The following is a 12784-nucleotide window of genomic DNA, read 5'->3' on the forward strand; positions in this document are numbered from 1 at the left end:
AGCATGAAATGGGTTTGCATCATCATCATCATTATTTGTAAAGTTTGATGGGTTTGATGAAACAATTAAGTTTCATCGCTGCGAGTTAAGGCTAACTGCATGAAGGTTACATGTGTAAAGCCACTTTTAAAGTAATGATACTGCATCATCACTGTGGAGTGAAAGTTGCTGTTTTGTTTTTGTGTTTTGTTGCATTTTCTTTTTTATCTGTTGTTCTATTTCTATTGTTTAATATTGTTTTTATATTGCTTTTTGTATTGCTTTTAAAGCATTTCTTTTTTTTTTGCACTATTTAATTTTTCTTTTTTATATATTTAACTTTTTTTCACTGTTTGCACCGTGGATAAGGTCAGAGTGAAACGTTTTTGTTTTTTTTTTTGATTCTCTGTATGTCTGTCACATAACTGCAGAATTGACAATAAAGCATCTTTAATCTTGAATCTTGAATCATCGCACATCGCTGCACATGATCCTATATATAGCTGTTATAGTGGTTTGTTTGTTTACTTGTTTATTTTTTCTCTCGCCCTTTCTGTTTTGAGTTGAGTTGAGTTGAGTACTTTTATTGTCAGAATCTCTTCTGAAATTTTTCTTGCGTCCGAGACACTTGTTCTTCGTGGCAAAACAACAAATACCAAATAATATACACACATACATATAACATAAGACATCCATCAGACATATAATAATATGCTATAGGCGAAAATGCTTCAAAGTGGCTGCAGTGCCTCCATCTCTTTTGTTATTTAATTTATGTAAATTAAGAGAGAGCAAAGTTTACCAGAGTCAAAGTCCTTGTATGTGAACCCATACTTGGCCTGATTCTGATTCTGATTCTGATTCTAAACACCAAAGTAAAAGCTACAGTCACATTTCAGTTCTTTAAGTTTTTTTTTTTTAACAGCCACCCCTGTTAGTGTTGAGATAAATGCTTTTCAGGTGCCTCTCAGGATGTTTTATGGTCTCATGTACATGGATCCAAACACTTTTCAAAATGAAACTTTATTTCTCCAGTTTGGGAAAAAAAAAGAAAAAAAGAAAGAAAATCTGTCCATACGGAAATGTTTTCATAAAAATCTCTGTTCACATGAGAACGCAAAACTGCAAGCACAAATACACTTAAAAATATCCTAATAATGTCCAAAACTGTGCAGAAAATGAAGTCAGAAAACAAATACAAGATTGAGCATGTCGATGTCGTCGTTATCAAACTGTTGTCTCTGTCCACGCGGCAAAAAGAAAAATTATAAGGAAAAAAAATCCATGCCGGAGAGCGTTTTCCAGAAGTTTAATTTTCTGAAATGGAAAGAAAATGGAATCACAGGTGTTAATGTGTCTTTTCTGGTGAAATAATAAATTCTTCTCTTCCACTAGCTGATGAAGTAAAGTCGCCTTTGGTGTCACATTTCAGCGTTTCGTTTCGTTTCGGAGACTTAGAGCCGCCGCCGGCGTCACCTGTAGACGCCGTCGTCAGAAATCTGTTGAGCAGAGGGTTTCATCGCACCGCAGTGACGAGGCTTAACACAGATATCAGTCGAACCTTAATCCCCTCCTTAGCTCGGCCACGCATGCTTTCCTCCACCTCCACTCTCATTCAGACGCCGTTTAATTCCCATAATCCATGGCCCAAGCTATGGTCTGAATTAATGTAAGCCCATCGACTTCACAGCCAAATGAAACAAGAGCCCACTGTTGTCACAACAGCATATCTATATATTAAAACAGGAGGGAGAGAAAAAAAATTGATTAAATCGCCGCCTTCCCGCGTGCACCGCAATCAAACCTTTGTTTTTTAATCATTGCTGACTAATAAGACCCGAGAGAGCATCCCGGCCTGCAATTTCCTCCTATAAACAAGATCACATTGTGGCAGATCACCTGTGCTAACCTTCTGTCAGGCTACACGGCCGGTGATGCACCGTGATTGCTTCAATCAAAGCAGCAGATTTGAATATCCACAAGACTTTCCAGTAAAAGCCTCCAGGCGAGATTTATGCCCTCATTGAGGAAATTACATTCACTCCCTGTCCTCACTGTTTGGCATCCATTACAGTTCATTATTATCTTCTGAAGCCGTGCAGCTCTGTAATAAAGAAGGGGAAAAAAAAAAAGAAAAGCAGAAGTTTGTGCCTAGATTGAGGCATAAATTGTCCGTCCCTGCTGTTGCAAAACACTGGGCCGTATCTGATTATTTTCTCTTTCTCGATCCCTCCCTCTTCTCTCTCTCCTCGGTTTGTCTTTCTCCTGCGTCGCTGTCTGCGTTTCGCCCCGAGTCGCGGCAGCCTGATGCACGCTTGTCGTCTTCTTGTGGGCTTTGCGGCTCTTTAAAGCTGAAATCCGTGTTGTTTTGACGTCCGTTTGTGCGGCCGAACCTCTGAAACAGGCGTGTTTGCCGTGGCTGGAGACTCGCTCCGTACTCCATAAATGTCAAACGTATCAATTGACTTGTCGGGTCGCACCTGTTCTGCTTGACAGTGCCAATAAAGCCTGTTCAAAACAGAGCTGCTCCGCCATAAGCCAGATTAATGAACCGCAGGCGCATCTGAGACACACACACACACACACACAAACAGACACAGTGCTGGTGACTGTGAGCAACACATTTTATATCATCCCACGCTGATTTACCTTCAAATTTCAGCTTCAGTGAGCCTACATGATATACCGACGTCACATTACCTGGTCACATCTTCAGTGTGGAGTGACAGCGTGCGGTGAGTTTTCAGCTTTAAAGGAACCCTCCGACGTTTTGGGCTAAATCACCTTTTTCCAGCGTCCTCACAGTGAGACTAAGACGTTCAATATCATTTTCAAATCTGCGCGTCCAGTGGTTCAGCTCCTGTGGCTAGCATTTTGGGTTAGCTTAGCATAAAGACTTGAAGTCAATGGGAGTCGTTAGCCTGGTGGAAAGCGGAAAAAAACAAACAGCAACTCAGAAGTTTGTGGCAGGGGTTCAGAATCTTACCCATATAATAATCTTATTTTCTGTCCCAGTGTCAAACATAAACCAATTCATGCAGCATGTTTGGTATTAATGCAGATAAACACCGTTATGTGCAGCGACACGAAGCTGAGAATTTGTTTTTAAGAATGCACGGCGACAAGTCAAGTTATTGTGGACAGAAGTGTGTAAGTTAATCTCAGGGATCATTCATGTAAACGTTGCTTCATGTCCCTCTGTGTGTCTGCTGGGTCACACGGCTGGACAATTCAAAACAAGATGAGTTGGCCCTCTTGGCTGCCAAAAGAATGATTTGGTCAAACTGGAAAATTCACAAACCAAATTGTTTCTCTATAGAAACACGGAGATTTGAGTTTTTTAATCTTCTAGGTATGGAGCGAATCACAGACACATGAAATGACACCAAGTTTAGGTCTGAGACCATTTGGAAGCAGGTGAGGGGGCATAAATCATCGTCGCTGATACTGATGTGATTCAGTTTGATTTGATTGACAGTGAAACTGGGTCAATATGAGAAATGTTTGTATCTGCTTATGTCCTGATTTTGAAACCACATCTACCCCTGTATGAATTGAATATTTAAATATGAGCTTGCACTGATCTCCCTTCTATGTGCTGTTGTTGTTCATGTTATTTGTTTGTATTTGTCAAGGTCTGGACCTGTGTGTATTGTTGTCATGTATACATATTTAAAATATGAATTAAAAAAAAGAATGCACGGCGACACACGTTTGTCTCTTAATCATAGTTGATGCTCTTTTCCAGCCGCTTTGCTTCCAAAATAGCAGGACCTACTTTCTTTCCTAAAACTGCCGCTGTATCATTACACAGCGGCGCTCCGGTCCCAGATTCAACTCATGGAGCGCCATGTCATTCTGTAGATTTTTAGACATTTTAGCATCTTCAGGGTGCAATCTGATGATGTATGACGTTTCAAATACAGCCATACCACAGCAGTTACTGCTAAAAGTTATGACTCAAAACGATCCCGTGTGTCATGCATGAAAAAATGATAAAACAACCGTCAGTCTTTCAGTTTTTAACACTGCTTGTTACTGGCTGAATACTCTTCTCCGATTGGCTGGCGGGTGTGCATTAAAACCATGTATCGCACACTTGGTTGGGTCAAGTTTAAGCACCGTTTCTAAATTCATCCAACCTGAAACAACAGCAGAAAAAAACACAAAGTTGCACCAAGGACAGCTGACTTATGGAAACTTCTGCAATGCTTTTATTTCATATTGTTGAAAAATGACCATAATATAAGTAGAATAATCAACCCAAAGGTGTGCATTAAACGGTTTGTCCTTTATTTAATGAATTCCTAAAAAATAGTACATCTATTCCCACAGCATGAATCGCTAACATTAGCTTCACACTTGAGGATCATAAAGCCACTTCCTCTGCTGTTGTCCCAAAACTGAAAACACGGCGTTTTTTATTCATTTTGACCCGAGTTTCCGCCTTTAACCCTCGTTACTCGAGCACAGAGAGCATGTCAGGTATGGCCGGAGCAAAGAAATGAACAGCAGGTGGAGGAGCACACCACCCAAACATGACCTCCTCTGATCCCTCTGGTCCCACGGCATCACACACACACACACACACACACACACACACTCTGCACGGCGTTTGTCAACATCTGTCCGAACATTTCTCTGAACCACACAGCCTCCTCTTCCAGGTAAGCCGGCTTGCCCTCTGGATCAATCAGAGAAGTATGTTTTAATTTCATTTTTTTTTTCCTACTGAAATTGAAGGAAAAACACAGGTGCAATTGTTGTGTGTGTGTGTGTGTGTGTGTGTGTGTGTGTGTGTGTGTGTGTGTGTGTGTGTGTGTGTGTGTGTGTGTGAGTCATTCGGTTGCTATCCTGCTCGCAGAGGGACATTAAAACAAATGTTTGGAGTCGACGTCGGTAGCAACTAGGCTAACAGCTGTGGCCATGGGAGCAGGTGATGTCGGGGCATGAGCAAGGGCTGATACCCCCCCCCTTACACACACATGCACACACACACACACACACACACACACACACAACCCCCCGCCCCCCAACTGGCTCGGTGAGAAGTCTTCATAAATAATCTTCTAGCAATCTGCCTCTCCCTCCACTCTCTTATTAATTACTTTTACGGCCAAAATCAAACATCTGTCATACTAGAATATACAAATTAATTATGCAGCTTCTCCCCATCAAGATCCATATAATAACGCTCCTCAGAGCCTCTGGGCCTCGGGGGCAGCAGCAGATTTTTTGTTTGTTCTTTGTTTTCCTCGCGTTATGTCTTCATGTCTTTGAGACGAGCCGCGTCTTGCCCAGGGAGCGTAAAAAAAAAAAAAAAAAAAAAAAAAAAACATAAAAAAAAAAAAAGAAAATGGAGATTGATCAGCGTGTAATAATCCTCATTTAGCGCCGTTTAACCGAGGCCTTTCATATTCACTGTTCACACACATAAGACAGAGATTACTTGGTACTCAGACTGCTCAGTATGATTATTACTTGCTTTTCTTTTCTTTTTTTTCTTTTTTTACCTTTCATCATACAGGGAAATGCAGCTGCTTGCTCTTTTTCTGATCTCCATCTCCTTCTGTTTGAATATAATACATTTTTTGATGTTATATTCTTTGCATCTGCGTCAAACTCAGGCTTTTAGTACAATTATATTCACCCTGCGAGATGATTTTTGATTTTTTTTTATCAGCTCTGATCCGGTTACATAGTGCCCACAATGTGGAAACTACAAAACCCAACATGCACTGCAGCGTCCTGTGGCCCCGCCCCCTCCTCCTCCTCCTCCTCCTCCTCCTCAGCAGCCACCATCCAAAAGCAAAATCCAAAATGCAAGAATATAACATTACAAGACTAAACGAGACAGTTAATGTTATGGATTATTATGTTAGTTGTGTTCTATTTTGATGTTTGACTTGAAACACATTTGTCATTTTAGCTAAATTACTCATGTGGTTTAACATGAAAATCTCTGGATTTTTGTGCCGGTGATGTGTAGCTATGAGTAAAAACGTGTAGGACTGTAGATTTCTCTCCAGCAAAATATCAGATATCTGGTTAATTTTGATGAAACTACTGGTCATTAGAAAGGATTCAGGCTGAAGATACAATCTGCCAGAAAATATTTTATGATGCAGTGGACTCTTCAGGTCATTTTCCACTCTAATCAGTTTGGTTTTAGATCCAGAGTCTTGTTTTGACATGTTTTGGGGACGAATGTTTCATGTAAAGTTAATATTTGGGTGTGAATCGCTATTTTTACACAGGACATATGTTGATCTGGAGAAGTGTTCACTAAGTGTTTGAATTTTGTAATAAAGTCCCATTAGAGTTTGACTCCCCTGTTGCATTGTGGAGGTGTTCACACTGCTCAAATCTGACCTGCTGCTCATATTACATTTGGTTTTGGATGACAGACATATCTATTGCAGTACATAACACGTGATACTGGTATGAACTGACAGCGATGATGAAGAGGAGTATACAGATGTGCATTGCATTCCCCATATACACATCAGTTGAAAACCCATAGGAACAATGAATGAATGACAATGAAAATGAATAAAGTCAATCCCGTCCGGCAAACAGAATCACATCCGCTCCACACGCAAAGGTAGAAACAGAAACAGGGAAACAGAAAATGTTGACTTTTTACTCCAAAACAGCAGTAAATCACTGTATAAATATTATCTGAACACAGGACATGGTGACTTTTACTTACATTCCCATTTTTTGAAGTTTTTGCACCAGGACACGAGGCATGTTAATTGCATCCTAATGCTGATGAGTTTTTAATTACAGAATTCAAAAACAAGCTGCATGCAGGTTGCATTACTCTGTATCTGACTCATGAGATCCAGATTAGAACTGAAAAGATGCAGATACATACAGGTTGTTGCTGTTTGCATTAATTAGAAACATCAGATCTGTATCAAATATGAAAGGAAAAACTTATGCAGCCTGCGTTTCTCAGACCTTATACCTGTTTCTGCTCTCCTGCTGAAGGTGTGTGTGTGTGTGCGTGTGTGTGTGTGTGTGTGGAGAGAGATGATCTTGGAGGTCTATGGGCCCACTGACAGAAGACAGCTGTCTGCCCATCCTCCAGCCCGGCGATGAGGCGTCCTGGGACTGTGCCTGCTCAAGGGTCAGGACCCCAGAGGGGAGGCACCATTTGGTACCAGTTACGGAGCGGCAGGGGGGCGCCGGTGCCCTCCTCCCTCCTTTCAGTCAAGGTAACACCGGCCAGGCAAACCCAGGCAGACCCGCGCTGGCTGGCACAGGCGAGAGCTACCCATCATGCCACGGCGGTGAAGGGCCCGGTGACCTTGAGCCAGGGCAGGCGTGTGGCCGCCCGCCGCGCTGCAGACTGCTTACGACAGGATGGATGGAGGCTCACACTGAGCCTGAAGGAGCGGGGCAGCGAGCGGGCGGGGGGACAGACACATTATTTTAAAAAATCCAGTTGTCTGAGGCGGCACGCTCTGCCTCTGCAGCTTAGACACCGCCACGTCCAGAGCGACTCATCTCACCGCTGATGCCGACGTTTGATCGGGCCACAAAATTTGGAACCAACTTGACATTTGAACCTAAAAGGGGGGCCAAACAGCTCGTACATTTTCTCCATTTACTCTGTATCTGAAAACAGAAAAAAAGAATGCAACTGAGAGACACAGTAATGGAAAAAAAAATGTATAGGATTTTATATCTATTTTTACTTTAAAGATTATTTTTTAAAAAATCCTTACAAACTGCCCAATTAAAAACATTTGCAGTCTGTGAAAAATTAAAAATAATAAAAAAATAAATAAATAAAAAATAAAAAACAAATCTACTCTGGAGTGTTTCCTCCTTTAGTTTGGTTCACACGAAACACATGAGAAAAAAATAGAAAAAACAAACAAAAGTGATCAACAAATTAGCAGAAAAAAAATACTGGGAACATTATTAAAAAAAAAAAAAAAAAAATACAAGCAAAAAACCCTCTTAAAAATACCAGAAATTATCACATAAAAAAATATGAAATTTAGCAAAATCATATGTAAAAAATAAATAAATAGATAAAAATTTGTGCCCTCATCAGTTCATAATTATGACTTAAATGATATATTTAAAGGTCAGTGATGATGGATGAGGCGTCTTGTGTGTAAATGCTGGTGAAAGGCGTCTGGACGCAGCTTTCTCTTGACACGAACCAAAAGATCTCCTGATTTAAGGGTCGCTACCGGGAAAAATCTCTCTGAATGGCGGTTCTGCGGCTTAGAGAGTCAACTTGTCGGAGTGGAGTAGATGAAAAAGTTTAAAACGTTAGAGGAAAACAATCTCGCAACACGAAGGTTTGTAGGTCTAAAGAGACGTGTGTTAATAACCAGCATAAGTCTGGACTGATGCTCATCTGCAGCGACTTCAGCTGGTGGGAGCAGCAGCGAAGCTCAGCTCCAGCAGAGAGAGCAGACAAGATAAAGCGGCTAGATTAGATCCACTTGCCACTGGGAAGTGCCCCATAAGCCCACAGTGTGACGATGGAGCTGGTCAGCGCCGCACCACAGGAGCAGCTGGGAGTTTGCAGCGCCTCGTTCCAGACAGACTGAACATCCGACTCCCTCGCTTCCCCTGCAGCCGGCTGGGGAACCAAACGCCCCCCACAGAGACTGGGAGGCACACAGGGCAGAACTGGGATGTTAAGTTAAGCATTGTGGTCTTTTTTGTTGTTGTTGTTGTATGTGCACCTACAAGCCTACAGGAGCAAAGAGATGGAAATGCAACAGCCATTCAAGAAAGGACTTTTCCTCTATGAGCTGCTTTTTGCTTGTGTTCACTGAAAAACCCCTTAATAGAGGCTTAATGAACCCTATATACTCCCATAAATCTCCTTTGCCTATTTCCATAAATACGTCATTTAGTGAGCCCAAATTGGTGCTGAGTGTGGAAACATTTGGTGTGGTTGTCATTGTTTTCAACGGGTTTCCACCCCTTCATTTATGTCATATTTAACAGGTTATTGGACTGTGCATTTTAAACATGCACGTGGCCAACATTAGCATTGTTTAGCACCAGGTTTTATACAGCTGCTGGACAGACTCCTGATGTTTCAGCCCAGTAACAAGGCCAAGGCCAAGGCCTGTTTGTGTATCAAGTCCAACAGTTCCTGAATCCCAGTACCAGGCGTCGGGTTCTGTCACTTGGTCCATTTATATATGCTTCTATATGCTTGCATATTGTTTATAATTGATATATACTGTTCATACTTTACATATTTTATATTTTATACTTACATTTCTTTTTTTTTTTTTACCTTGCTTATTTATTTATTTAGGCTTATACTGGGACCTGAGTTCTAATTTCGTACCACTAACGTGTAAATGTGAGCTGGTATGACAATAAAGTTTCTTGAATCCTTGAATCCTTGAACCAGTGCACACAATGGGCAAAAATGACCAGTCTGTATTATGTAGAGTGTGTTTTGTGTTTTGAGTTGAATCTCTGTCCTGTCAAAGTTTGCTATGTTGGTTTATCGTGGGATTTTCCACACCCGTCCCATTGACTTCAGTATTAACGGCAGCAAAGTCTGGCTGGATTTGCTATATCGTCCCTTCCATCTTCCATCTTCAGGACTTGCTTTTACGGATATTTTTGTCTGGGCCAAAGTCGAGCTTGATATTTATGACTGAACCCAAAGAGAGCTGACGGCACCTGACGGGTTTGATTCGGCCAGTTTCTGATTTAATTATTTGGTTCGGATGGGACTTGAGCTGCGAGCTGTGAGCTTTAATTTATTTTTAAGATATATTATTTTATTTACCATTTCACGGAAGTGCCTCGTCAGTCCTCATGGCTCCTGGCAGTACCAGTCTCTCTGTGAAGCCGAGTATTATCGACTGTAGGGTTATGTAGGTGAGCACTCTTTATCATGGAGTGGTCAGTGTTGCTGTGGCTGTGTCTCCTGCTTCGCTTGCGGCCTCCTGCTGCTTCGGCTGTCATTTTGCCTGCTGGTGTCATGTCTTTTGCATTAATAAGACTGTGTTGTTTGTAATTTGCCCCACTGGTGCAGCACCTAGTGCACACCTATCCAGCCAGGAATGGGTGTCCTTCCCAAGATTTCCTCCATTTTTTCCATTATAGCTGGGTTTACAGGGTTTACTGGGGATTTTTTTTTTGATTGAGTCACTTGTGGGCATCTAAAGCCCTTTGAGGCTGTAAACAGTGACACTTAGCAAACATCTTAATCTCTACTTCGGGCTCCATGCAGGCGCAGGCCAAGAAAAATCTGTCATCTCTCAGGTTCAGGTTGGATTTGGACAGAATTTGTTTGAACGTTTCCACAAATGTGGGAGTTCAGCTCTTACCTAAACGTGCTTCCCGCTCCTTTTGGATCACAGCATGAATATTTCTGGTAACCCTGTTTCGATGGTGGCACTTCACCACATCTCTGATCTCCCTTTAGGCGATGTTGTTTTCTGATGAGGAACCCAGAGGTGCTCACTGGTTCCCTGTGGATCTCAGAAATCCCCCTGAGGAAGCTCATTTTCAGAGAGCGGGACGTGCCTGCTGGTGGTCCTGGAATCCCAGTGCAGGGGGTTTTCGTCTTTGTCATCAAAGCAAAAACAAAAACTTTACCAATCCAAACAATTTATGACTGTTAAGCGTGGCAGCATATATTATGACAAACAACACATGCTCCATTATGCCAGCTGGTGTAATGATGTGGTAATGCCGGACTCATTAACTTCAGCACACAGTTTATGGTGGCCTTTTATGACAGAATTAATTGATTCACACATGCATTAAAACAAAAATAACTGGAATGAAAATGCAGTTGGATGCTGGCCTCTAATCTGTCATAAACACTTCTGGTGGTAAAGCGGGGTGACATTATTCATGCAAATGACTGGGCCAGATACACAATAAACATCCCCAAACAAGCCTGCAGTTTCACAGCTAGCTTCGCATTTCTCACCGAGCAAATCATCTGCAAGAACTATTTATAGATCTGGGCTAGAAAGGTGGCTTTTTTCTTTTTTTTTTTTTTCTTTTTTTTTCAAGTTTCCTAAAATCCATTACCGAGGAACATAACGGCCTGTGGAGACTTCTTTTTTTTTTTTTCTTTTTTTTTAATCTTGCAGTTGTGCTCTTATTGTCTGTGGGTGTGTAACCATGTATGCTGATTGAATCTTCACTCATTATTTGTTCAAACGAGGCATAAAATGAAGAGGTTAGTTGCAAATTGTCATCACTGAACTTGTAGACAGCTGGAATTGGCATCACAGATTTTTGCTCAGCTCTGAAAAATCTCACAGTGTAACTTCATTATTTCTCTAATAAACACCGTCTATTTATTATTGTATTACTGTGTCGTGACCTGGGATTAGAGTTTGACCAGTGTGAGGGTTTGAAAGGCAGATTTTTGGATTAATGCTGGTGTTATGTCCCAAAATATTCCCAAGAAATGACAAGTATTCAGTGTTTTTTTTTTTTTGTTTTTCATGTATTTTAATCTTGACCCTGGAAAAACTTGAAAACATACAACACTAGTGGGTTTCAAAGTGCGGTCTGTGGAAAATGTGGAGCAGTTTAATGTAGTTTAATGTTAATGTTAATCACTATCCTGACTCTCATCTTAGTTATAAACCATTTACTGCAAGACCACTGTCTCAGCTCCAGCTGTCCTGTCTAATGCAGTTACAGGTCAACAGCTTCATCAATCCATCAATTCTACCTCTTAACAAAGTTTATAATGTTCAGTTTGTGTTGGAGAATGTGCAAATTTAATTCTGTGTTTATTATTGAGGTTGTAGTTTGCAGAGGTCTTGTACTGGACTACATTATATTGACAGGTGTTTCTAATTTTTTGTCCTCCCCGTTTATATATAATGAGGTGGGACAGAATAGTGGAAACACCTCCCAATAAAATGCAGTCCAGTCCAACAGTAGCACTAACTATGAGCTCAATGACATAACATAGAAGTGAATGAACACCTCTGTTACTGTGACAACAAGAAAAGCTGAGCATTACAGGCAGCAGAAAAGGAAACTTTATGGCACAACAGTTGGATTAGATTAGATTAGATTGTGCAGGTGGAGCTGATAAAGTGGACACTGAGTGTGGTTGTATTTGGCGGCATAGGCTCTGCTCATAGGGCTCTTCCAGCACAAATCCAACATTCATAATGAGGATTCAACTGAGAGCACACACACACACACACACACACCTGCCTTGCACATGCACAGCAGAGCCTAGAGACACGTCTCATAATGTGATATGCATATTCAAGCGAGCATAAACATGAGGACGAAACACAGGTGGAGGCTCGGCTGGTGTAAAGCTGCAGGGCGGCAGAGAGGTGCATCAGTTAGAGGCAGTGTTGTTTAAATAAACCGCCAAGTTTAGCAGGTTTGGTCGTGTTTAGCGGTGATAGGTGGGTTTTAAGATCAGCTGGTTGAACATGGTGCACAAGACTACTGTGTCCCGCCTGAACTACTGCAAGCTCTGATTCATTCACTAGAAACTGCAACAGAAAATAAAAATGAAAATGAAAATGAATTTTATTTTTGTGTCTCGTCTGTGACCCCTGCCTTATGGGATTATAAGAAACCAAAAACACAATTAATCTACAAATCACTTCCAATAACTGATAGCTGCACACTGTTTACATGTATAAAAACAACAACAAAGGAGGCATTTAAACAACATTTGTGTCACTTAAGCCACGATAAATATATCATGCAAATGTTCTCTGCGTGCACAAATCCCAGGCTTTCTCTAGATACTCATCGACTGCAAAAACCTCGCATGCAAAGAGCCATTTAAGTCGATCTG

Source organism: Myripristis murdjan, chromosome 9 (genome assembly GCF_902150065.1).
Source record: "Myripristis murdjan chromosome 9, fMyrMur1.1, whole genome shotgun sequence".
In the NCBI taxonomy this organism is placed as follows: domain Eukaryota; kingdom Metazoa; phylum Chordata; class Actinopteri; order Holocentriformes; family Holocentridae; genus Myripristis; species Myripristis murdjan.